Genomic DNA, 27,231 nt, shown 5'->3' with positions numbered 1-27,231 from the left:
TAAGTAAGTGACTCGTGTGTCACTTCACGTGAGGCTTTACAGGAGGTTGGGAATATAAACCCCCTAACCCCTCCCTTGAATACGGCCTTGAACAAAATATGTACTTTTTACCTCAATGCACAAGAAAAAGTGCAAAGAAATTTTCAGTTTCTCGAAAATGGGACCCATAAAAGAGCCGAAGATCTTCTTTTTATAAAGTTGGGGCTAGGGCTTCCCAAACATATAGCCCGAAGATGGTCTATAATCCCTTTTCTCTTATTAGCTTGGAACTTTCAAGAATTGTTGCCTGGGCTTAGCGGATCAGCCATTTTGTGGGGGGAGGAAGAAGGATTTGTGTGGGCCTAGAAATGGTCCAGAGAGTTTGTTGACCTTGAACCTGATTAGATTGAAACTTGTAGCCGTAAGTTTTTGAGCTAAGGGGAACTTAGTGAAAAAAAACTTTGGGCTACGCCACCCCCTTCAAAAAAGGGGGGTTGTCCAAAAAGGGCATTTTTTATCGGTTCAAAACATATCTTTTAAGTCCTTGATACAAATATATATATATATACTAGCTGTTGGGGTGGCGCTTCGCGCCACCCCAACAGACAACTTATTTATTTACACACACACACACACAGACAACTTATATATATATATATATATATATATATATATATATATATATATATATATATATATATATATATATATATATATATATATATTTATATTTATATATATTTATATGTATTGGCTTTCCAGAAAAATGGTCCAAAAGACTATTTTCGCAAGGCAGCTTTAAACTTACACCTGTAAGTTCTTTGACCAAGTGATCCTTAGACAAGAAGAAAACTTAGTTTAGGGGCATGGGCTCCCAAAAAGTGGGGCCGGATAATGTTGTTTTGATTGGCATAAAAACTTGTATATCAAAGTCATTGGGTCAAGGGGACCCCAATTCCTTTAAAAAAAATTGTTACTTTGTCTTAAACGCGGGTTTGAAAAGGGCCAATAAGCATTTATTTTTTCTTGAGCGGTTTATTGGCACTTAAAACTGTAAGTCTCTGGTCAAGCGGACCCTAATGTTCAAGACAAATTTTAATTTGAACGGGCGGGCCCCTTCAAATTTGCAGCCTTAAAAAAGGGCCAAATATAAATTGTTTTTTTTTTTTTGATTGGCTTGAAGCTTACAAGGATCATTGCCAGGGTTAAGGGGACTAAGTATTTTTGTTTGTAGGCGAGTGCGTGTTAACAGAACTGGGAATGTTTCATGAACCTTGTTTTCCCTTATCAGTTTGAAAAAGGGGAAGTACCTAACGATGTATGCTGTGGATAGATTTTTAAGAGAAGGGCAGTGTGGTTTTAGGAAGGGTAGAGGCTGTATCGACCTAAGTTTCACTTTTAGATTAATAATTGAGAAGTACCTGAGTCATTAAACGCCTTCGGTCCTCGCTTTTATAGATTATGAACAAGCGTTTGATTCAGCTGATAGAAGAGCCTTAGCGAAGGTCCTATCTTTGTATGGTATTAATTTAAAACTTTTTCCACAAGACAATTTTTTTAAAGAAAAGTAAAGAGCTCTACTAAGCCAAGAATGAGCAAAAATAAAGTCAAATAATCTTCCAAGCATAAAACTACCCCAAATCACTATCAATAAATAAAATAAACTCAAAACGAACAGAAATTACAATAAATAGCCTAGTCAAACTCAAAACGAGCAAAAATTAACACGAGAAGGGCTGATAACCCCTATGCCTTCTCAAGACTAGAACTCAATTTTTGCTTCACCGAAAAAAAAAAAAAATGACCTTGTATTGTCAGTTAAATTGAAATTTCTTCACTGAGGTTTTGATAATTTTATTTATGAAAGTAAGAAAGGTGAAAACATTTCAAACTTATTTTGTTTTCAGTTTCGGTTACACACTTACAGTTCGTTACCACGAACTGCTTGATTTAAGCAGTTTTTTTTTTCTGGAGCTCTCTCGACCTCCATGGCTTGAGTGATGGAGTCTTCGGGAATTCAAAAACATGATATGTCTCTCGGTTAAAGTAGCCTATCAGAAGTTACTAGCATAGGTAAATTTGCGCAATTTTAGAACGGGGATCATAGCCCTCCTTGATGCGCCATCAAACTAACCAAAGCAAATATCTCTGAAGAAGGCTTCAGTCGTTTTTCTGCATAAAATGTAAATTTTTCCATCTGGGTAACTCTCATTGTTATTACCACAGTCTTATCAAAGACGTGCAGTTACAAGTCCTGGAATATTTTAATGCCAAGTGGGATTTTCTGATCAGAGTAAAAAAAAGAAGAAACCAGAGAAAATAAGAAGACAATACGAGGAAAAAAGGAAGATAAAAAATAGACGAAAAAACGAAGAAAGATGACGCATCAGAGATACCCGAGCAAAAAGTGATTTTTCTTTTTGTTCAAGGTTAAGGGGCTTTATGTTTCCTGTGTGAGGTTTTTGACAATGGCGATCCCAACGATGTACTTTTAGTCTCGGTCCGGCATTATTTTCGAGTGGTTTCACCTTTTTTTTATGAATTTAAATTTGTTTTCACAATGATTTTTTTTTCAATCGCATTTTTAAATTCTTGGTTACTATGAGCTAAAGTTCTTTCCATACTAGGTTACAACTATAACTGCACCATGATTAACATAACAACATTGATATAATGTCTTTAAGGTGTTCTATTGATATAATGATATAAAATGATATAATACATTATTAAAATTATAATATTATTATATATAAATATTATATTTATTTATACATTATAATAAATTATATAAAATGATATAATATATAATACATTGATATAATGTCTTTAAGGCGTTCTATTGATATAATGATATAAAACGATATAATACATTATTAAATTATAATATTATTATATATAAATATTTTATTTATTTATACATTATAATAAATTATATAAAATGAAATAATATATAATACATTGATATAATGTCTTTATGGCGTTTTATTGATATAATGATATAAAATGATATCATATAATGGCTATAGTAACTATTGAAGTAGCTCAAACACACTAAAGCTCAAGCAGCGAAATCTGACAGGGCTACCATCTGGTCTTTGGGGCTACCTTCTGGTCTTTAGCTCTACCGTCGGCTCCAGAAAATTATCTATAATTAACAAAAAAATCGTAATGCCCTTGTCTACCCCCCTCCCCTTCCCCTTTGAATTTCGAATGATTATAAACAGAGGCATAAGTTTGGGAAAATGTGAAGGAGGAGTGGTAAATGTATTTTTCAAAATCTAGGCGAAAAATTTTGATAGTTTTAATTTTGTTCAATGATAAATACCAAACAAAAAGATATTCTTCAATTGTAAATTACTTGATCAAACAGTTTGTAATAGCGAACTGTGAATAAGGGGCACTGCAGCTCAATAGTAACCGAAACTCGAAATTAGTAGCCAAAGATAGATACACCAAAAGAAACGAATTTTGATGCTTATTCAAAATGTGCAAAATTAAAGAAGTTTATTGTTACCCATCAAAAAATTCGAGGGTGAAAAAATTTGCCCAGTTTTGGAAAAAGGAGACCCCCAATACATCAGGTGATCTTAATGGAAATCACACCATCAGCTTCGGCATTTAAGAGACCACTAATGTAGAGGTTTCTAGCTCTTATATACAAATATATGGAATTCTGTATTTTTTTTACCAGCACAAATGCGCGTTTATTTATTTCTTTATTTACTTTTCTCCCAGGGGTGATCGTATAGAACCAGCGATCCTAGAAGATCGGGAGAGAGCTCAGTTGACCGAAAATAAGAAGCTTTAATGCCCTTTATAAGTAACTAAAAATTTTGGAGGGCAGATACCCCCCTCCTGTGCCTAAATATATAAATGATCCCTTATAAATATATAAGGGAGCATTTACCCTCCTCAATTAATGCCGCTGAATATATTGCAATTTTTGATCATCAACAAAAAACGATTTAAACCAAATTAGGTTCAAATTCCTCTTGAAAGCTGAAATATTACATAAGGTATTTACTTAATGATTATAAAATGGGTGAAAACAACTCCCCGATAAAATTTAAATGACTTTAAATGAGCATGACTTGTCCCAAAATGAAATTCTATAAAGTTTTCTTTTCACCTCGCGGTAGCATAATTTTGGGAATAGCTCGGCCCTGGATTCCCCTGAAATTACCCCTCATGCCTTGTAATCACTCTAGAGGGTTCTTCTGAAGGTTTCAGATAAGCTTATCTGAACTATAGCTGTGGCTTTCTTTGGGTGATTAAGTTGGATCAGCTCACACCAAAACCCAAGTATTTCAAGCTTCATACAATTACATTTTGCCCCAAATTGGTATAAAGGAGGCTGGGTGCCTACCAATGCCATATCAAGGGGAGGCTACTGGGTTTGACCCCCACTCTAAAAAAAATATTCCGACTCGTAAAGCAGTTATAAAAATACATTTAAACACATTTTTGATACGTTTTGTAAATGTGGGCTAACACTCGAAAAATTATGTTTCTTTGCACAAATATCTTTAATCTTATAATATTCTTATGTTTTTTTTTTATTTACTAATTGTCTAAAATGCTCTCAGACGATTCCTAGCGGCGAATGCCCCTCTCGTGTTCGGAATTTTTAGGATGATATCAACTGTTTTGGAACTTTATTTCAAAAAGTTGAATATTTATTTACTAATTCTCTGAAATTCGCTCAGACGATTCCTAGCGACGAATGTCCCTCCCGTGTTCAGAATTTTTAGGGATGATATGAACCCTTTTTGAATCCCATCTAGGGTCTGCCACATGGATTAGAAAATTATCTGTGGGCTGACACTCGGTAAAATTATGTCTAGGCATAAATATCTGTCATTACATATTGTGCTAGTGTTTGATCCTTTAATACTTACTAAATTCTGTAACATACAACGTTTTGAAACCCCATACACTCATTCTGGGTCTGTCGCTTGTATCAGAAGTGGGATATCCGATTACTTCAATAGCAACAGGTTTCTAGACATGAATAACCGTAATTTTATCTTATTCTGGTGTTTGTTTTTTCTAATATATACTAGATTCTCTAAAATATTCTTAGATGATTCCTAGCAGTGGTTTTTCCCTCGTGTTTAGAACCCCATCCCATAATTAAAATTTGCAGTGGCATTAGGCTACTTTCAAACAAACTAGCATCAAATAATAAACTCACCGACTCCGTCACTTTTATCAAAAATAAAATTATTATTATTAAAAATGAATATGTTATTAGGCTATTATTAAAATATTAGGTTTAAAAAAATGATTATTAGTTACCAAAGTAATTAAAATAATAGTTATTATTAAGAATAATAAACCAAACAATAAAACAGATTAAAAACGTCATAAATTTGCTGTCTAGAGGAGAGATGGTTGTGACAGGTAGCCTAGTGATATTCTTGACTATATTCTGCAATTATTAACAATTTCAAAAAAAAAAAAATTCTGGGATTATCATCCCAGAAGCTTTAAGTTCTCACACCCTCTTCCAGGGTCCGTCACTTGTAACAGATGATTACCTAGAGTAGGGGTCTGACATTCGATAAAATCATGTTTGTAGGAACAAACATCTGTAATTTTGTATTATTCTGGTGTTTATTTTGTAATATTTTCGAAATTTTCTAAAAATCTCTCAAATAATTCATAGCAGAAAATTTCTCCTCGTGTTTAGTCTCCCTCTTAATGAAAATTTGTAATGGTATTACTTTCAAATAGCCTACGGCCGTATCCAGGATTTTTGCTCAGGAGGAGGACAAAAAAAAACAACAAAAAAAAACAGAGTACAAAAAAAATTAGGAAGCTACAAAAATTATTGCTTGTCTAAGTTTCTGTGTTCAAAAATTTGTTAACATGTATTTTTACACATTGTACAATATAGCCTAAGTTGTCATTTAAATAATAATAAATGTAATTTAAATGATGAATTGCAAATATTTTAACGTCTTAAATCCGCTGTCTGGAAGAGATAGTCGTTACTAGATTTTTCTCAAGACCCATTTTCTTTATATGGTTCGACTTGTCCGTTAGATATAAAAACAGTACAATTCTTTAGTGATGAATATATACATACTTTGCAAATTGTTTCTAGACTAATTATGCAGAACAAAATCAATGACGTCACAAAACGAGCCAATCATAATCTAGATTGAAAATTTGACTCCGCCCAATTGGCAAATTTTGGGGATTTGCAAGTCCCTTAGATCTAAGTCCACCAGTGTTTGTTGCTAAGAGGTGAATAGATGGATTAAAAGTTCTTGCATATTAGTATATGCCCGAGGTTGATTGTGCCTCTAAGGGTTTTACTAGATTATACCCTTAAGTTCAAGTGTCCTCGCTCTAGTTGTACTTACGTGTTACCGGCGCTAGTGTCTTACTTCTATTAATTTTGGGGCTGATTACTGCCCTGTTTTTTTTTCATATCTTGTTCTTGGAGGTTTATGGTGAGAATTTTACTTATCAATGATAGAAGGAGTGGATACAGAATTAATATTGGGGGAGGGTGCTAATAGAAATTTGGCTCCCGCATGGGTGTCTTCGCCCCTCTACCCTGTTGGGGGAGCCTACAGGGGATGGGGCTCGTGTTCCTAAAACCGCCCCATGGGTGATTGTCCCACTTTTGGAGGCATGATACAACTATAATCAGTTGAATCGTGGGGGGGGGGGGGGTGCGTGCACAAAATTGGAATTTGACACAAATTTATAAATATCAGTAAATTTTTGATCTACAGATTATTGAGATTGCTAGAAAATAGACTTCATTTTTGAATCAGAAATTCATCCTACTTCCAAATATAACGTTCATTTCCGTCGCAAATTATTTTTGCTACTCCCCCTCCCACTATAGTCGAGCGATAATTAGCGTATTCATTGTATATTTACAGTTTAGGGCATGTATTTGACCCTTGTTTTGGAGGGGTGCTTTAAAAAGAATTTGTGACAAAAATCAATGTTAAATTTGGATTCAGGATGAAATTTTGATAGGTAAGTCTATTTCTTAGCTATCTCAGTCAGAGCCGTATCCAGGATTTCTTTTTCGGGGGGTGTATTACAAAAGGACTTTTTTTTGGGGGGGGGGGCTACACAAAAAACGCATAAAACTTTGTTTATATCCATTTTCGTTACGTTTTCACGAGTCAGACAAACATTTCGTGTGGGGAGATTCAAACCTCCTAACCCTCCTGGATACGGCCTTGATCACAATAATCTGCAGAGAAAAAACCCTTGTAAGCTGGAAAATATACGCCTGTAAAAATATACGCGTGTAAATTTAAAAGTGGAAGGATGATAATTAGGTAATCTTTAATTTTTTCCTCTTTCCATAAGGAATTCCTATGAAATTTTGAAAACTGCTTTAAATCAATTCAAAAAATTTATGTATGCTTCACCTTCCCCCTCCTCCGTCTAACAGAGTAATATGTAGACCAGGCTGTATACAAATCTTTATTTTTAAAATTCACCATTTAGCTATAGCGTGTCTTTTGTCATTATTAAATAAGAAAACAAGTTCTTTTTTTAACTGAAAGTAAGGAGCGACATTAAAACTTAAATGAACAGAAACTATTCTGTATATGAAAGGGACTGTCCCCTCCTCAACGCCCTGCTCTTTACACTAAAGTTTTTTATGTTTTAAAAAGTGGAGTTGTGAGAAAGAGTCAAACATTAGCGTAAAGAGCGGGGCGTTGAGGAGGGGATGGCTCCTTTCATGTACAGAATAATTTCTGTTCGTTTTAAGTTTTAATGTCGTTCCTTACTTTCAGTTTAAAAAACTTGTTTTTTTTATTTAGCTTCTGAACGTTTTTGAATTAATGCAGGTTTTGATTTCAATTACATGAATAATTAAAGCGAAATTTGGATATTAATATTACTTTTTTTTGGCTAAATGGCTTTTTCAAAGTATTGATCCGACAATTTCGAGAAAAAAGAAAAGGGTCTGTTTGCCCTCCAATTATTTTGGTTACTTAAAACGGCCACTAGAACTTTTAATTTTATTTACGAACGTTTTTATTAGTAAGAAATACACATAACTTACAAAATAACTTATTTAACAAAATTCTAAATTCGTATATTTTTATTACGTAAATCAGGGGGTTCGCCCCCTCGTCAATACCTCGCTTTTTGCAATTAAAAATACTTTGGCGTAAAGAGATTGGTATTGAGGAGGGGACGTACCCCCCTCATATCCGTAATAATTTCTGTTCACTTTAAGTTTTAATGTTGTTCCTTAATTTCAGTTAGAAAAACTGTTTTTTATTTAATTTCTGAACGTTTTTGAATTAACACAAGTTTTGACTTTGGCTCACCGTACATGAATAATTTAAACGAAAATTGCATATTAATGTTTTTTTTTTTTTTTTGCTGAATAGTTTTCTCAAAGTTTTGATCGGATAATTTTGACAAAAAAGGGGTGGAGAGGGGGCATAGTTGCGCTCCAATATTTCTGTCAAACAGTTAGTAGTAACGAACTGTAGTAAGGAGCGACCCGGCTCAATAGTAACTAAAACTCTAAAAAACGGAATTTTTATAACAATAGTCATATCAAAAGAATTGCATTTTAATGTTGATTTTAAATGTAAAAGTTTCATTAAGTTTAGACTTACCCATCACAAGTTACGAGCCTGAGAAAATTTGTCTTATTGTACAAAATAGGGGCAAACACCCCTTTAAAGTCATAGAATCTTAAGGAAACTCACACCATCAGATTCAGCGTATCAGGAAACCTTACAGTAGAAGTTCAAATTCCTATCTACAAAAATGTAGAACTTCGTATTTTTTGCCACAAGACAGATCACGGATGCGTGTTTATTCGTTTTTTTTTGTTTTTTTTTTCAGGGGTGATCGCATTGACCCAGTGGTCCTAGAATGTCGTAATAGGGCTCATTTTAATGAAAATTCAAAGTTCTAGTGCCCTTTTTAAGTGACAAAAAAATTGGAGGGCACCTAGGCCCCCTCCCACGCCCATTTCTTCCCAAAGTCACCGGATCAAAATTCTGAAATAGCCATTTTATTCAACATAGTCGAAAAACCTAACAACTATTTCTTTGGGGACGATTCCGTGGGAGTGGCTGCAAGTTACAAACCTTGACCAGTGTTTACATATAGTAATGGTTATTGGGAAGTGTACAGACGCTTTCAGGGGGATTTTTTCGGCTGGGGAGGGGGTTATGTGGGAGGGGAACTTTCCATGGAGGAATTTTTCATGGGGAAAGAAAATTTCCATGAAGGGGCGCAGGATTCTTTAGCTTTTTTTAAAGAACAACCAAAAAATAAATGTGAAAAAGTTTTTTCAACTGAAATTAAGGAACAGCATTAAAACCTAAAACGAACATAAATTATTACGCATATGAGGGGTTCACCTCCTCCTAATACCTCGCTGTTTACGCTAAAGTGATTTTATTAATTTCAACTTTTTATTCTACGGCCTTTGTGATTCAGGGGTCATTCTTAAGGAATTGGGACAAAATTTAATCTTTTGTGTAAAGAGCGAGGTATTGACGAGGGGGAGGAACCCCCTCATAAACGTGATAAAAACATACGAATATAGAAGTTCGTTACGTAAGTTAATTCGTAAGTTACGTATATTTTTACTGATAAAACGTTCGTAAAAAATTAAAAGTTCTAGTTGCCTTTTAAATAACCAAAAATAGAATCGTCCGATCAAAACTATGTGAAAGCCATTTAGCCATAAAAATAAATTAATATGCAAATTTCGTTTTAATTATTCATGTGCAGAGCCAAAATCAAAACGTTTATTAATTCAAAAACGTTCAGAAATTAAATAAAAAAGCAAGTTTTTTTTAACTGAAAGTAAGGAGTGGTATTAAAACTTTAAACGAACAGAAATTACTCCGTATACGAAAGGGGCTGTTCCCTCCTCAACGCCCCGCTCTTTACGCTAAAGTTTTTTACTATTTTAAAAAGTAGAGTTGGGAGAAAGAGTCAAACTTTATCGTAAAGAGCGAGGCGTTGAGGAGGGAACAGCCCCTTTCATATACGGAGTAATTTCTGTTCTTTTTAAGTTTTAATATTGCTCCTTACTTTCAGTTAATAAAAAAACTTGTTTTTTTTTTAATTTAATTACTTAAAAAGGCCACTAGAACTATTATACATAACAAACTTCTAAATTTATATATTTTTATTACGTAAATGATGGGGTTCGCCCCCTCGTCAATACATCGGTCTTTACATTAAAAATCGAATTTTTTTTCCAATTCTTTAAGAATGATCTCTGAATCGCAATGGCCGTTTAATTGGAATAAATAGCTCTTTTGAACTTACAAAAATCACTTTAGCTTAAAGAGCGACATATTGAGGAGGGCACGGACCCCCTCATATGCGTAATAATTTCTGTTAGTGTTAAGTTTTAATGTTGCTCCTTATTTTTCGGATGAAGAAACTTGTTTTTTATTTAATTTCTTATTATTCTTTAAATAACGCTGGAAAATCCAGTGCCCTCTTCATGAAAATTCTGTTTTCCCACGATAAATTCCTCCATGGAAAGATCTTCTTACGTGACCCCCTTCCCCCACCACCAGAAAAATCCCCCCTGATAACGTTAGCGTGTTTCCCAATAACGAATACTATATGTCAACAATACAAAATTACACATTTTTGCAGATAGGAGCTTGAAACTTTTACAGTTGGGTTCTCTGGTATGCTGAATATGACGGTGTGATTTTCATTAAGATTCTATGACTTTAGAGGGTGTTTCCCCCTTTTTTCAAAAATAAGGCAAGTTTTGTTAGGCTCGTGAACTTGATGAAAGTTATATATTTAAAATCAGCATGAAAACCCGATTGTTTTGATGTATATATTGGTATCAAAATTCTGTTTTTTAGAGTTTCGGTTACTATTGTGCCAGGTCGCTTCTTACTACAGTTCGTTACCACGAATTGTTTGATAAAAGAAAATAACCTTATTGTGCAATGGAAAAATGTACTAAAAAATTATTATTTGTGGACAAACTCCAGGAAAAGTTCAATTTAAGAAGAGACACAATTTACGAGTGAAATAAGTAGGTTAAGTATTTTAGATTTTAAAGTAGTTTCCAGGGTTTTTAGGGTTTCTGTATGAAGAGGTGACACTTAAATATTCTCGATAATAAATTTAGCTTTCCAGTCCCCATTTATTTTATTTTGAATAAAAAGAAACAGCTTAGTTGGGATAGATATTACAAGTTATTAAAGAGCTCAATTCAATATTAGGGGGGGGGGAGGCAAGTTGCGCCGCCTAATATTGAAAACATAACATACATTGCACAAATCAAGTCTAAGAATACAAAAAATGTACTCTTTTCCTTTGCACGTTTTTGTAGAGGTTTGTTAACACTCCCTCCGCTGGAGGTGGAGAGTAGTTCGTTTTGATGTTACAGCTGCATTCCTACTCTCCAGAAAAAACAAGAGCTCATATGGCACTTGTGACGAGAGATCGGATCTGATCCGGTTATGTTAATCACGTATCTAGAACTTGTGCTCATTCTCAAACTCGCCAAAACACTAGAAATCCCCCCAACTCCCCCAAAGAGGTAGGATCTGGTCCGGTTATATCAATAATGTATCTATAACTTGTGCTTATGTTTTCCATCGAGTTTCATCCCGATCTCTCCACTCTTAGCGTTTTCCAAGATTTCCGGTTTCCAAGATTTCTGTTTCCCCCCTCCACCCTCCAATGTCCCCGGATCCGATGCAGTTTCAAATGGAGCATCTGAGGCATGACCTCTTTCTATATATCAAGTTTCATTAAGATCCGATCACCCATTCGTGATATAAACATACCTCATTTTTCACTATTCCCCCTCCCCAGATGGTCGAATCGGGGAAACGACTATTATCGTGTCATTTTGTGCTGGTCCCTGTCACATCTACCAATTTTCATCGTCCTAGCACTTCCAGAAGCACTGAACTCGCTAAAGCACTGGAAGTCCCCCCCCCCAAGTCCCCCAAAAAGAGTGTATATGATCCGGTTATGTCAATCACGTATCTAGTGCGTATTCTTCCCACCAAGTTTCATCCCGATCTCTCCACTCTAAGCGTTTTCCAAGATTTCTGGTTTTCCTCTTCAACTCCCCCCAATGTCACCGGATCCGGTTGGGATTTAAAAAATAAGAGCTCTGACACACGTGATCCTTCTAAATATTAAATTTAATTAAGATCCGATTACTTGTTCCTAAGTTAAAATACCTTATTTTTTCTAATTTTTACGAATTAACCGTCCTTCCACTCCCCCCCAGACGGTCGAATCGGGGAAGCGACTATTTCTAATTTAGTCTGGTCAGATCCCTGATGCTGCCAACTTTCAGCGATCGCTATATTGATCACGTATCTAGTTTCGAATCTTCTTCATGTGAAAACTAGGGTGGTCTAGGTTTTGTACCTGAGACCTCTCACACCCTAAGCGAGAATCATACCCGTACACCAGCAAGCCACACTTAACAAGAACAATCATTTGTTTTATCGGCAAATAAAATTCTTCTCAACTATCTCGTTCGCTTGCTCCCCCTTCCCCCATGTGGTTGAATCGGCAAAGAGAATATATTTCTAATTTAATTTGATCTGATCCTTGATGAGCCAGCTTTCATCGTCTTAGCTTATCTGGAAGTGTCCGAACTAGCAAAACCGGGACCGAAAGACAGACAGATAGACCGACGGACAGAAATTGCGATCGCTATATGTAAAAAACAAAAAAATCCTGAAAACTACTTTAGACATTCTAAAATACTTACTAATAGCATTTTTATAAGGCATGCCAATAAATGTTACCCCCCCCCCAATGGTCAAACACATACTTCGTAGTGTATACACGCTGCGAAATTTCCATACAATGAATTTGCCGTTGTATTGCTTGTTAATCGTTAAATCAATCTGAAGAAAAGAGTCACATATAATAAATGCATTGTGTATATGCAATTAGGGTATATATTTAACCATTAGGAGATAGGCTGGGGTTCAAAAGTTTATTGGTAAACCTTAAAATATTATCTTATTATGCATTTTTGAATTTTTTACAGCAGCAGTTTTCAGAAATTCACAATATTCCCATCTGGAGAGTGGGAATGTTCAAATAATATCACAGGAAAATTAAAATATCACGAAAAATAAAAATACCGCGGAAAATAAATTTTTCGATTCGTGACTTTTCTTAAAATTGATTTAACAGCAAAGAAGCCATTCAACGGCAAATTGAGCATATGGAAATTTCAATGCACACATACAATTAGTGGTAGGCCTATATATTTTACCACAAGGGTTGGGGGTGTTGAAGTTTATTGATATGCCTTAACGAACGATATAAGTAAGTGTTTTGTAAAGTTTTTTTTTTTTTTAAATCAACATTTTGTAGTGTTTTCTTCTAAAGAGTGGAAAAGCAGCACCAACACCTTCTGTTTCAACAATTTTTAGAAATAAGCATTTTCAAAAGTAGATAATTCAAAAAGTTTGTTTCTGTTTAAGATTTTACTTGGCTTTGCTAAATTTTAAAGCGCTTTGCGCACCCTAAATCCACTTTTTGGGATACTGAGAAACAGGACCGTATCCAGGATTTTTTTGCAGAGGTTTTACAAAAGATTTTTTGGGGTTGAGGGGGGGGGGTGTACAAAAGAATAAAAAACGCATAAATTTTTTATATTCATTTTGTTACGTTTTTTACGAGCCGGAAAAATCTTTTGTTTTGGGGAGGGGGCACCCCTCCTCCTGAATACGGCCTTGCTGAGAATTAGGCAGAAGAGACAATACTTGTTTGAGGGCTTATGAGTATTATCAGTTTTAAACTTAACAGATATAAAGGTTTATGAGAGGTCTAAAGGTTTGGGATATTCCCGGCTTTTTTTCTTTTTCTTGGAAATCAGAAATTAAAAAAAGCCAAAAGAAGTCATTATTAAGTATACAGGTGCAACTAGAATCTTATTTGAGGGTGGACCAAATCCTGCAACAAATTTCTTTATAAAGTCTTTATTTATATAGTTATATAGGGTAATCACCGGGGGTCTAGCTTGGGGGTGGATCAAGGGGTTTAATTTGCCACCTGACGCAACAACTGTTTGGGTGCTATTTTGATTACCCTGTATATTTTCCTAATCCTAAAGGTATATTTGGGTCAAAAGGACCGGGGAAAACTGGTATTGACCGTGGGTGTTGAATCTAAAAGTGACTAGAATTGAAATAAAAAAAAATCGGAACATGGGGTAGGGTGGAGGGACTATTATTGCCCCAGGCTCTGAAAATCAAAGTTTACTTTAATTTCTTATAGTTTCCATATATTTTGTATATTTTTGAACCTGTCCTTCCCTCTTAAATTGTTGACCCCCCCTCCGAAATATTTTACAAAGTCTGTGTTTGTTAACCACCGAATATAAGACATTTTACTAGAACCAATAGCTCCATTAAACCCATTTTTCTTCGACTAGTTTGCTTCAAGGTCTCTATTTTTTCCCTCACCGCACAGGAACCTCAGTTTAATGCATTCACATTTTATCCATATTACATTAGTATTTAATTTGAGTGTTTGATCAAATTTTATCTTTCAAATTTGTGTTGTATTTTTTGGCTTATCGTCCCCTCTAATTTACATTTAGCCTTATCTTCTTCCCCTTATTGTTCTAGCTTTTGACCGTTGCCTGCTCCTGATTTATGTTTATCGGTTTCACCTCGTTTTGTATTTGTTACATATTAATTTCGCCAAACTTTATTTTCTTCTTTTTATTTTTTTGCTTTTATTTTTCCCTGTTATTTTCCCCTGGGCATTCATTTCATATTCAGTTGTAGTATTTTTGACTCTGCATGTTATTATTCTTTTAAACTAGTTTCATTGATATATCCAATTTATTATTGATTGTCTTTTCTCTTATCTGAATTGATAAGGGGTTTGTTTACCTCGACATGTTTTTGCCTAGTTTGGGGGGCACGGGCACAAGCCAGAAGATCGCCTGGTTAAATGTTTTATAAATAAAAATCATTATATTTTTTACTTATTTTGTACTGTTTATGAACGTGAAATGAAAGCTTAGCAGCTTTGTTTGAGAACTGTTTTAAAAATAAAACAGTCTAATCTTATCTATTCCTCGCTACACTCACTGTAATAAATATTGTTTTGTTGAAATTTAATACTTTTGTTTCTCTTCAAGGCTGAATTAGTTTCTGATCTTGGCGCAACTGTTGTATCAGCTGTAACAGGGCTAGTTTTGACATGTTCCCTCTAGGCCAATTCACCTTTACAGGCACGTACAAAAGTATCCATTTTGATGGGATTGCTCATTAAAAAAGAATCAGAAATACGCGAATTACATAGAAAATATAAGAAATTATTAGAAAAAATTCAATTTTGTGTCTGTGTGTGTGGGGATGGGGGCACACGGGTCGGAATACTCCCACAATGAACATCCTATCCGGTTAAGTGGGATATGAATGAAAATTATTAATTTATGTCATTATTGCTGCTACAAACTCACCTTAACGATGATCCATCCGCGGTTATTTTGAAAAGTTGTAAACAGGGGCGTTATTTGACGCAAATGTATGGGAAATGGATTTTATATACATATATATATATATATATATATATATATATATATATATATATATATATATATATATATATATATATATATATATATATATATAATGTATATATATATATCTATGATGTATGTATATCATAGATATGTATCTATGATGATGTATATATATACATCATCCCGTATATATATATATATATATATATATATATCCCGTATATATATAAATATAAATATATATATATATATATATATATATATATATATATATATATATATATATATATATATATATATATATATATATATATATATATATATATATATATATATATATATCTATATATATAAAAATAAGTTGTCTGTCTGTGGATGTGTGGATGGATGTGTGGATGGATGTGTCAGGTGACGTCACCTGAAAAAACTGGATTAGGTGACGTCAAAACTGAAAAAACTAAAAAAAGGCAAAAACTACAAAAAAAACTAAAAACTAATAAAAAAAATAAAAAAGCTAAAAAACTAAAAAAACTATAAAGGTAAAAACCAATAAAAAACTAAAAAAAAAACTGAAAAAACTAAAAAAAGGCAAAAACTACAAAAAAAAACTAAAAACTAATAAAAAAAGTAAAAAAGCTAAAAAACTAAAAAAACTAAAAAAACTAAAAAAAGGTAAAAAACTAAAAAAAATAAAAAATAAAAAAAAACTAAAAAAAAGGAAAAAACTGAAAAATAAACTAAAATAAAGGTAAAAACCAATAAAAAACTAAAAAAAAAAAGGAAAAAACTAATAAATGACGACACTCAAAGAGAAAGCGACCAGGACAAAAAACTAAAAAAAAAGGCAAAAACTACAAAAAAACTAAAAACTAATAAAAAAAATAAAAAAGCTAAAAAACTAAAAAAACTAAAAAAAGGTAAAAAACTAAAAAAACTAAAAACTAAAAAAAAACTAAAAAAGGTAAAAACTAAAAGAACTAAAAAAGAAAAAAATAAATGACGACACTCAAAGAGAAAGCGACCAGGACAAAAGGAATGTTCGATTAGCAATCAACAAAGCACCGGGACACAGGGAGTATAAATGACGACCAGGACACAAGTAAAAAAAAAAATTAAAAAAACTAAAAAGAAGGTAAAAACTACAAAAAAACTAAAAAGAAAAAAAAACTAAAAACTAATAAAAAAACTAAAAAATCTAAAAATCTAAATAAACTAAAAAAGAAAAAAAAAGGAAAAAAATAAAGGAGAAAAACAAAACTAAAAAACGAATGTATATACAGACCGGTACACCGGGATACAAATGACGACCGGGACACAGGGAATATAAATAACGACCGGGACACAGGGACACAACTACAACGGGGACACCGGGGGAAACAGGGGGATATAAATGACGACCGGGACAAAAAAACTAAAAAGAAATAAAAACTAAAAACTAATAAAAAAAACTAAAAAATCTAAAAATCTAAATAAGCTAAAAAAGAAAAAAAAGGAAAAAAATAAAGGAGAAAAACAAAACTAAAAAACGAATGTATATACAGACCGGGACACCGGGATACAAATGATGACCGGGACCCGGGACACAGGGAATATAAATGACGACCGGGACACAGGGACACAACTACAACGGGGACACCGGGGGAAACAGGGGGATAACCTGACAATCTATTTATATGCAAAGACAATGGGACAGCAAAGAATGTTGTATATTCGCAAGTTTTACGTAGTTAAAACCATATATATATATATATATCTATATTCACAGGTGGGACATAGGGACACAACTACAATGGCGCGTAACTATTATGGCGCGTAACGACTTACGCGCGCGGGGGGGCTTGGGGGGGGCGCGAAGCGCCCCCACCAACTAGGTGTTGGGGTGGCGCGAAGCGCCACCCCAACAGCTAGTATATATTTATATATTGACGATATTGAAAAGACATCTTAAAAACTAAGAGAGGGACATTTTGTTTATTTATTTTTCAAATGAAAATACCAAAAGAAGGGATCTTTTTCAAAATCTATGGGGGAGGTTCTACTGGCAGAAAGATGAAGTAAAACTAGCTAAATTTGTTTAAAAAGGAAACGGGAATCCCATCCTATTAAAATTGGCAGATTATGGTGTTATGAACTTTTTTGTCATGTAGATGACACGAAAAAAACGGCATTTCTTAGTTTCTGAAAAGTTTTGAAGCGCAGGAGGGGGTTTCGTCTCAGATAGGGTTGGCTCTTGTTTTGTCTCCTCCCTAAGAGAGGAATAACATGCTTTCAGTATATGGCATTTTTTTCGGCCCGAACAATTTTGTTAGGCGTTAGGGTTAGGGTTTGATGGTTAGGTGTTTGAGATGAGGCGTTTGATAGGGTTTGAGGTTGGGCGTTAGGGTTTAGGGTCTAAGCGTTAGGGTTTTGTCCTGGCGTTAGGGTCTGAAACGCCAGAAAATTAAATTTTAGCTAATAATATTTTGAAGGGACTGAAGAGACAGTCCCTTGGGGTAGGGCTGCAAGTTACAAGCTTTGAAGATTGCTTACATATAGTAACGGTTACTGGGAAGTGTACATACGTTTCTAGGGGGACTTTTCACGTTGGGGGGTGGTGGTGGTGGTGGTGGAATTTGTCATAAGAGGGAGGATTTCCATGAAGGGGGTGCAGGATTTTCTAGTATTATTTAAAAAACATGTTAAAATAAATAAAAAAGCTTTTTTTTTAACTGGAAGTAAGGAGCAGCATTAAAACATAAAACGAACAGAAAATATTACGTATATAAGGGGGTTCGTCTCCTCCACATTACCTTGCTCTTTACGCTGAAGTATTTTTAGTAATTTCAACTATTTATTCTACGGCCTTCGTGATTCAGGGGTCTTTCTTAAAGAATTGGGACGAAAATTCAAGCTGTAGTGTAAAGAGCGAGATATTGACGTGGGGACGAACCCCCTCATATACGTAATAAAAATGTACAAATATAGAAGTTTGTTACATAAGTTAACTTGTTAGTTATGTGTATTTATTACTAGTAAAAAGGTTCGTAAAAAAAGTTCTAGTTGCATTTTTAAGTAACCTAAAATGGAAGGTCAACTAGGCCTCCTCCCCCACCTTTCTTTTTACCAAAACTACCCGATCAAAACCTTGAGAAAACCATTTAGCCAAAAAGAATTATTTGACAAATTTCGTTTTAATTATTCATGTGCGGTGAGCCAAAATCAAAACAAGCATTAATACAAAAACGTTCAGAAAAAAAAAACAGTTTTTTTCAACTGCAATTAAGGAGCGACATTAAAACTTAAAACGAACAGAAATTATTCCGTATATGAAAGTGGTTGCACCCTTCTCGACGCCTCGCTCTTTACGCTAAAGTTTTTTATTGTTTTAAAAACTGTGAAAAAGAGTCAAACTTCGGCGTAAAGAGCGAGGCGTTGAGGAGAGGACAACTGCTTTCATATACGGAATAATTTATGTTCGTTTTAAGTTTTAATGTCGCTCCTTACTTGCAGTTAAAGAAAACTTTTTTTTTTATTTAATGCCGAGAAAAATCGTTCGTTGCTGGTAGTGGTCACAGGCAAAGTAGTAGCTAGCTTCATCAGTTTTAGCACTGCAGAATAGACAGTTGGGAGGTCTGATAAAATAGCTAGAATAGAAAATAGCTAGGAAATAGAAACCAGAAGTTATTTTTCGAAGTCTAAGGGGAAATCGCCCCCTGTCCTCCTAATTGGGGTGCCCTGGATCAGCATATCTCTTTGTTTTTAAAAACAAATCAAAAAGTATTCTGGAACTTTGAATTAAACATCTGAAACTAACTTCTGAGAGGTTTATAATATTTGCTACGTTTGTTACATTTGGACCGTCATCTTTTAATATGGAGGTCAAATTCAAATGATATTCTATACTAAAATAAAATACAGAAAATATGTTGAAAGGGTTGTTACCCACGGGCCCCACTTTTTTATGTGTAGTGGTATCTTTTTTCATATGTTTTATGTGGTATTTTTTCCTTGCTGATTTCTCAAGATTTTATTTCTACTCAAAGACGAGACACTTTTAAATCGACTTGATACTTGATAACCAACTCAGCAAATAATTACTTGTGCTTGCTACCAAGAAAAAGAGCTGGATAGGTCTTTCTCATAGGTAATATTTCATAAGAGGTTTTAAAAGGGGAATAACGAAAATAGCGACGACATCTACAGAAATAATTTCCACTGTCTTGAAATTTTCCCTATTGTCTCTACGTTGTATTTGTTTGTTAAGGGGAATAATCGCCTATTATAGGGGAACTACTTGCGCTTTTTCTTCTGTGTAACCGACAGTTGGTTCCCTAAGCTGTTTGAAGCAGACAAAACCGTTTATTTAGGACTGCTTCTCTGCTACTTGGCTGATTGCCACCATTCCTCTTAGCTGCCTTGTGCCTATTCACCTACCCGCTTTATTGCAATCTTTTTCTTCTTTTTACGTTATCTGGTACTTATTCAGGTAAACCTTAAATATTTTATTTGGGTATTTATAAATGTTCATTTAAGTCAGGGTAACTTTTCGTCCCTAAATGAAAGGTATGGGTGTTTGAGGCCTTTCCTATCTGGGTAATTGAAAATGGATATAATTTGTCTATTATAATCTGTTTATATATTTAATTTGAATATGGCAATTATTAAAATAAATACATTGAGTTAACAAACCCTATTTTTATGGTTCTTTTGGGGACCCACGAATCAATAAAAAGGTCTGGAAAGGCGATTGCGATAAGTTCGTTTTGCTTGTTTGTCTTTTGTTGTTTCTATTTTTCCCTTTTTTGTCACTTTAGGCCTACTATTTTTACATTTTAAATAGTGGGTAATAGATAATTGTTGCTATTATTATTTTAATAGAAATTGCACTTGTTATTTTGCTTTCTTGTCAGCCAAGCAAGGCCTCATCTAGGGAGAGGAGGTTGGCCACCCGATTTGTCTGGCTTGTAAGAGCCGGACAAATAAAAATCATTTTTTTGTTTATAATTTTTTTTGTAAAATTTCTTGAACGAAAATACCCCTACCCTAAACAAAAATCCTGGATACGACCGTGAGCCAAGGGCCGAAAAATCGCCCCCGAGAAGATGTATTTTGACAAGTTGAAGGGTGTGGAACTTTCCGTCTGGTGTTTTATCTCACTTCTAGGCTAAGCTTGATATATTTGGGCTTGATGTACTTTAAGCATGAAATTCGTTTACGTATAAGAAAGCTTGCATCATCTTCGCTTCATGCCAACTCACAACAAGTCACCCATCTTCTGAGTTTATACTTGCTTATCCTCCCCTTTGTCCCAGTATATTCCTATGACAACCCCTGGGGATATAAAAGGTAAAAGGTAAAGAATACGGCATTAGACTTTACAGTCCCTACCGGCGGTGCTGATCTCCGTTTCTTGGCCCTTCAGCCAGGAAGTGCAATGGGGGGTTGGAAGCCAACCATCCTGTGCATTCGCACACCTTTCCTATTTACCTTCCCCAGATTTCTCCAGGTACCCATTTAGAGCTGAGTCGACTCTGACAAAATCACGCCACTGGCCCCGTTCCAAGCTAAACAATTGGGTACACTGGGATTCAAACCCGTGCCCTTTCAGACAGAGGATCCTGAATCCAGCGCACCGATCCACTCGGCGAGGACGGCAGCCTGGGCATATATTGTATTTAAATAATAGTTGTTATAAAAGGACAATTTTTATTTTGATGAAAAGTAGACATCCTAGATTTACCAGGAGAAAGCTGTCCAGACCCGGTCACTTGTACAGGTTATTGAACCCTATGTACAACAAATAGGAAAAAAGTTCATTAGACTAAAGAACTTTCTCCTTGCAAAAGTGAATGTCTGTAAATTTTGCGAGCAATTGCAACCCGTTCAATTCGATTAGTTGGCAACAAAATGATAGCTGGAGGCATGCCATGTCTCAAATCAATTATTTTTTTTTTATAGATTTTGTAATTGCCGTATGTAATTTGTTTACAAAAAGGCCTAATGCATTTTTTGTCTGGTTTTATAAACCTTCTCAATGTATGTTTTGATTACACGAGTCATTTAAACCGTTTCTGTCGACTAAGGCTGGGAAACGAGTACGGAGAATTAAAATTAGAAGAATTCTTTTTTAGTGAGTCAAAAGGTTTTTTTTTATTCCTTTCTAAGTGATTTTCTTTGATATGAATTACACTGTTTCCTTAATTTCTTATCAAAAAACACCATTTAAAATTGAAACACTAAAAAACCCCTTCCTTTAAGACAAGGCTGCGCCCAGACGAACCACCGTTTTTGAACTTTCAACGAACAAGGAGTTGCCCACTCCCAACCGTCTGGTGTACATATCAGGACGCCACGTATGATCCACAGTTTCACCACGCTTGGTGCAGTTCCGTTACTTTTGGCATGTGCCACCTGGTGTACATGACTTATGAGAGTGGACAACTCCTCATAACCGAAATGTTGAAAATGAGACATTAGCACATTTATGTGTGTGCTGGACAATGGCTTAAAACCCCTTTTTCGAAACCCCTTTTAGTTCAAGCCCCCTGCAGCTTAATGCAAGTTTTTGGGCAGGGTCTTTCTCCAAAAAATACCATGGTATTTTTTTAAACTTAAACATTAAAAAAGGCCAATTTAATGATTTGTTTAATGTCTTTTAATAGTGTCCCCCTTCTTGTGCTTCCAAGCTTGCCTTAATTCTTACATATCTCTTTATTATTTGCCTTCATTTGTACGCCTCTATGTCATATAAAATAAAGTTATTCACTTTATAATCTTTGCGTCCAGGTCTGCCCCCTAGAGCAGAACCATGGATAGGATTTTGTGAATGATGATTCGTTGCATTCAATTCAGGTCAATAATTTTTTTTTTCGAGTTTAACCTCATTTCTACGCCTTTACATTATACAAAATAACGTTGTTCACTAAATAGTCCTGGTACAGCTCTACCTCCTGGAGCAGAACCAGGGATAGGATTTGTTGAATGTTAATTCATTGATTTGTGTGATGTCTGCCAGTAGTCTACACAATTCTGTATTTTCGAGTTTGCCTTGATTTCTACGTCTCAACGTCATAAGACATAACGTTGTTAACTTTGCGACCTAGGTTGCAGGTTGCTCTTGGAGCAAAACCATGGATAGGATTCCTGTGAATGCTGATTTATTGATTTGTGCAATTTATGCCAATAATACTTTGTTTTCGAGTTTCACTTCATTTCTACGTCTCTACGTTATATAAAATAATGTTGTTCACTTTATAGTCATGCGTACAGATCTAACTTCTGGAGCAGAACTATGGATAAGACTTGTTGAATGCTGATTCCTTGATTTGTGCAATGTCTGCCAGTAGTGTACACAATTCTGTATTTTCGAGTTTGCCGTGATTTCTACGTCTCTATGTCATAAAAGATGACGTCGTTCACTTTCCAACTTAGATTGCAGGTCTATCTCTTGGAGGAAAACCATGGATATGATTATGTGAATGCTGATTTATTAATTTGTGCAATTTATGCTAATAATTTTTGTTTTCTATTTTAAGTTCATTTCTCTGTCTCTACGTTATATAAAATAACGTTCTTCGTTATTTTAACGAGGACTTTATAGTCTTCGGTACAGGTCCACCTCCTGGAGCAGAACCACTGATATAATTTGCTGCACGCTGATTCATTTGTTCGTGCAATGTCTGCAACTAATCTTGTGTTTTCGAGTCTGCCTCATCTCTACGTCTCTACGCTATAAAAATAATGTTGTCCACTTTATAATTCTGGATACACATTTACTTCCTGGAGCAGCAATATGGATGTAATTTTGTGAATGCTGGATTCATGTATTCGTTCAATATTGATTTGAGGCAAAACCATGGGTATGCTTCTATGAATGCTGGCTTATTGATCTGTGCAATGTCTGCCAATGATTTTGTGTTTTCGAGTTTGCCTTCATTTCTGTCTCTACATCATATAAATTAAGGTTGTTCACTTTATAGTCCTGGGTACAAGTCTGCCTTCTGGAGCAGCACAATGGATGTAATTTAGCGAAAGCTGATTTAATGATTTGTTCAATATCTGTCAATGGTGTACACAGTTTTGTGTTTCCGAATTTGCCTTCATTTCTACGTCTGTGCGTCGTAAAAGATAACGTTCCTGATGGTTTTGTTAATGCTGGTTGATCTTTGCAATGTCTGCCAATGATTTTGTGTTTTCGAGTTTGCCTTTATTTTTTTCGATTCTATGTCATAAAAATAACGTTATTCACTTTACAACCGAGGGTACAGGCCTGTGCCCTCGTCTCCTGGAGCGGAACCATGGATAAGGATTTGTCAATGCTTATGTTATGTGTTTTTGGTAATGCTAATTCACTCATTTTTGCAATGTCTGCGAATAGTTAAACAATTTTGATGTTTTCGACTTTGCCTTTATTCTTTTTTTTTATTCTATGTCATAAAAACAACGTGATTCACTTTATTATCTACGGTAGTTTGTCTGTCTCCTGAAACAGAACCATGGATACGATTCTGTGAGTGTTGATCAATTGATTTGTGTGTTGTCTGCCAATGCGTGTTTCCGAATGTGCCTTCATTTTAAAGTCTCTAAGTTATATAATATAAAACAGTTCGCTTTATAATCCTGAGTACAGATCCGCAGCCTAAAGCAGATCCGATTTTGAGATAGATTAAATAAAAAAGCTAGTTTTTTTAACTGAAAGTAAGGAGCGACATTAAAACTTAAAACGAACAGAAATTACTCCGTATATGAAATGGGCTGTCCCCTCCGCAATCCCTCGCTCTTTACGCTAAAGCTTTTAATTGTTTTAAAAAGTAGAATTGTGGCAAAGAGCAAACTTTAGCGTAAAGAGTGAGGGATTGCGGAGGGGACAACCCATTTCATATACGGAGTAATCTCTGTTCGTTTTAAACTTTAATGTCGCTCCTTGCTTTCAGTTAAAAAAACTATTTTTTTTATTTAATTTCTGAACGTTTTTGAATTAATGCATGTTTGATTTTGGCTCTCTACACATAAATTATTGAAATGAAATTTGTATATTATTTTTTTTTTTTTGGCTAAATGGCTTTCTCTTAGTTTTGATCAGACGATTTTGAGAAATAAGGGGTGGGGAAGGAGGCCTAGCTGCCCTCCAATTATTCGGTTACTTAAAAAGGCTACTATAACTTTTAATTTTTAACGAAAGTTTTTATTAGTAAAAAATATGCGTAACTTAAGAATTCACTTACGTAACAAACTTTTATATTCTTATATTTTTATTATGTGTACGAGGGGGTTTGTACCCTCGTTAATACCTTGCTCTTTACACTAAATCGTAAGTTTTGTCCTAATTCTTTAAGAATGACCCCTGAATCAAAAAGGCCGTAGAATAAATAGTTGAAATTACTAAAAATACTTTACCACAAAGAGCGAGGTATTTATCTCCTCCTAAATACCTCGCTCTTTATGCTAAAGTATTTTAGAACCCCTCATATGCGTAATAATAGCCCCCTCCCATCAACCCCACCCCCGCAAACTAAAAAAATCCCCCTGAAAACGACTGAACACTTCCCAATAACCATTACTATATGTAAACACTGGTCAAAGTTTGTAAATTGCAGCCCCTCCCCCAGGGATTGTGGGGGAGTAAGTCATTCCCAAAGACATAGTTATTATGGTTTTCGACTATGTGGAACAAAATGGCTATCTCGAAATTTTAATCCGTTGACTTTTGGAAAAAAATGAGCATGGGAGGGGGCCTAGGTGCCCTCCAATTTTTTTGATCACTTAAAAAAGACACTAGAACTTTTCATTTCCGTAAGAATGAGCCCTCGTGCGACACTCTAGGACGACTTGGTCGATACGATGACCCCTGGAAAAAAACAAATAAACACGCACCCGTGATTTGTCTTCTGGCAAAAAATACGAAATTCCACATTTTTTACATATGAGCTTGAAATTTTTTCTCTATGGTTCTCTGATACGCCGAATGCGATGGTGTGATTTTCGTTAAGATTCTATGACTTTTAGGGGATGTTTCTCCCTATTTTCCAAAATAAGGCAAATTTTCTCAGGCTCGTAACTTTTGATGACAAAGACTAAATATATATTTAATATATGAAACTAAATATAATTGAAACTTATATATTTAGAATCAGCGTGAAAATTCGATTCTTTTGATGTATCTTTCAGCATCAAAATTTCGTTTTTTAGAGTTTCGTTTACTATTGAGCCGGGTCGCTCCTTACTACAGTTCGTTACCACGAACTGGTTGATGATTCATTAACGTGTTCAATGTCAGCCAATGAATTACACGATTTTGAGTTTTTGTGTTTGCCTTCGTTTCTGCGTATTTCTTCATTCTCTGTCTGCATATCTACGTATTTTTTTAACTTCTGCGCCTCTATTCTCGCCTCCTATTGTACACAGAGTATTACATAAATCGCACGTTGAGCCAACTATTATTAAAGAATGCGCTTACTTTGTGGTTGTTTATTTGTCTTTTGCTTTAATAATAATAATAATAATAATAATAATAATAATAATAATAACAATTTATTTATACCCTCTTTACATACAAAAGATGTACACAGAGGAGTATGGAAAGAAAACTGAAAAATATAAAAATTACACTTCTAATGAAAATCAGTAAATCATCGCTGTTTTTTTTTTGCACATAACTAAAAAAAAACTCACAAAACATGACCTAAATAATAACATAATTCATAAGCATAACTTATAAAATAGCACCCATAAACATAGCGCAAAAATATCTATTTTATTACAGAAATAACAACAACTTTGTGACAACTTCTTGTCATGTGACTGGTTTAAAAGTTCTGAATTTCAGTATGTCGATTGACAATTATATTAGTGATTTATTTAATCAACAAGATTTTTTTTTTATTTGAAACCACGCTATCCAACTTTTTTCTTTCTTTTTTCTTCTTCTTGTTTTTCTTGTAGCCTTCTAGCCTTTCTAATCCCAGAGAATAAGGCAGAAGAGTTACTCAAATATTACATCGTACCCCCATATAAGCAACTTTTTGATGAATGCTGGATTCATGTATTCGTTCAATATTGATTTGAGGCAAAACCATGGGTATGCTTCTATGAATGCTGGCTTATTGATCTGTGCAATGTCTGCCAATGATTTTGTGTTTTCGAGTTTGCCTTCATTTCTGTCTCTACATCATATAAATTAAGGTTGTTCACTTTATAGTCCTGGGTACAAGTCTGCCTTCTGGAGCAGCACAATGGATGTGCTGCTCCATAACATATATAACATATATACGTGCATATAACATGCACGTATGTTATATTATCTTGCCATAAGATTCGTGCATTATATTATCTTGTTTATGCCGATACAGTTCTGTCAAAAATTTCATTTCATTTTGATATGATGTTTTGTTAATTACAAAAACACGTAGATGTAAAAATAAGCTTTCAAAGGACTCCTTAAACATCACTGTCTGATGTTGAAGTGCCCCACTAGCAGTGACGAAAAAAGAAGACAAAAAGTGATTTTTCTTGTTGCTAAAGACGAAGAAATTTAATTCTCTTAAACGAGGTTTTTGGCTATGGTGATTCTTATGGTGTAGCTTTAATTTCGATCCAACACCTTTATGTAGTTTTTAGGCTGTTTGTGAAATTCCCACAAGCTTCTTTCTGGAACTGACTTATATTCTTAACAACAATCGAAATAATAGTTACCATAGTTAACAATAGTTGATGGTTACTTTGGACTACGGTCCGTTCTTGTCTAGATTGCC

General features: G+C 34.6%; 1 long non-coding RNA gene across 3 annotated transcripts in view; it reads left to right on the top strand.

Moving 5' to 3' along the window:
• The window catches only part of LOC136041949 (uncharacterized), a 155,341-nt gene that overhangs the window by 2,707 nt on the left and 125,403 nt on the right, over positions 1 to 27,231 (top strand). The window lies entirely within an intron of this gene.

This window comes from Artemia franciscana, unplaced genomic scaffold (assembly GCF_032884065.1).
Source record: "Artemia franciscana unplaced genomic scaffold, ASM3288406v1 PGA_scaffold_52, whole genome shotgun sequence".
Classification (NCBI taxonomy): domain Eukaryota; kingdom Metazoa; phylum Arthropoda; class Branchiopoda; order Anostraca; family Artemiidae; genus Artemia; species Artemia franciscana.
The sequence above is the reverse complement of the archived record's forward strand: the minus strand, read 5'-3'. Positions and strand labels throughout refer to the sequence as shown.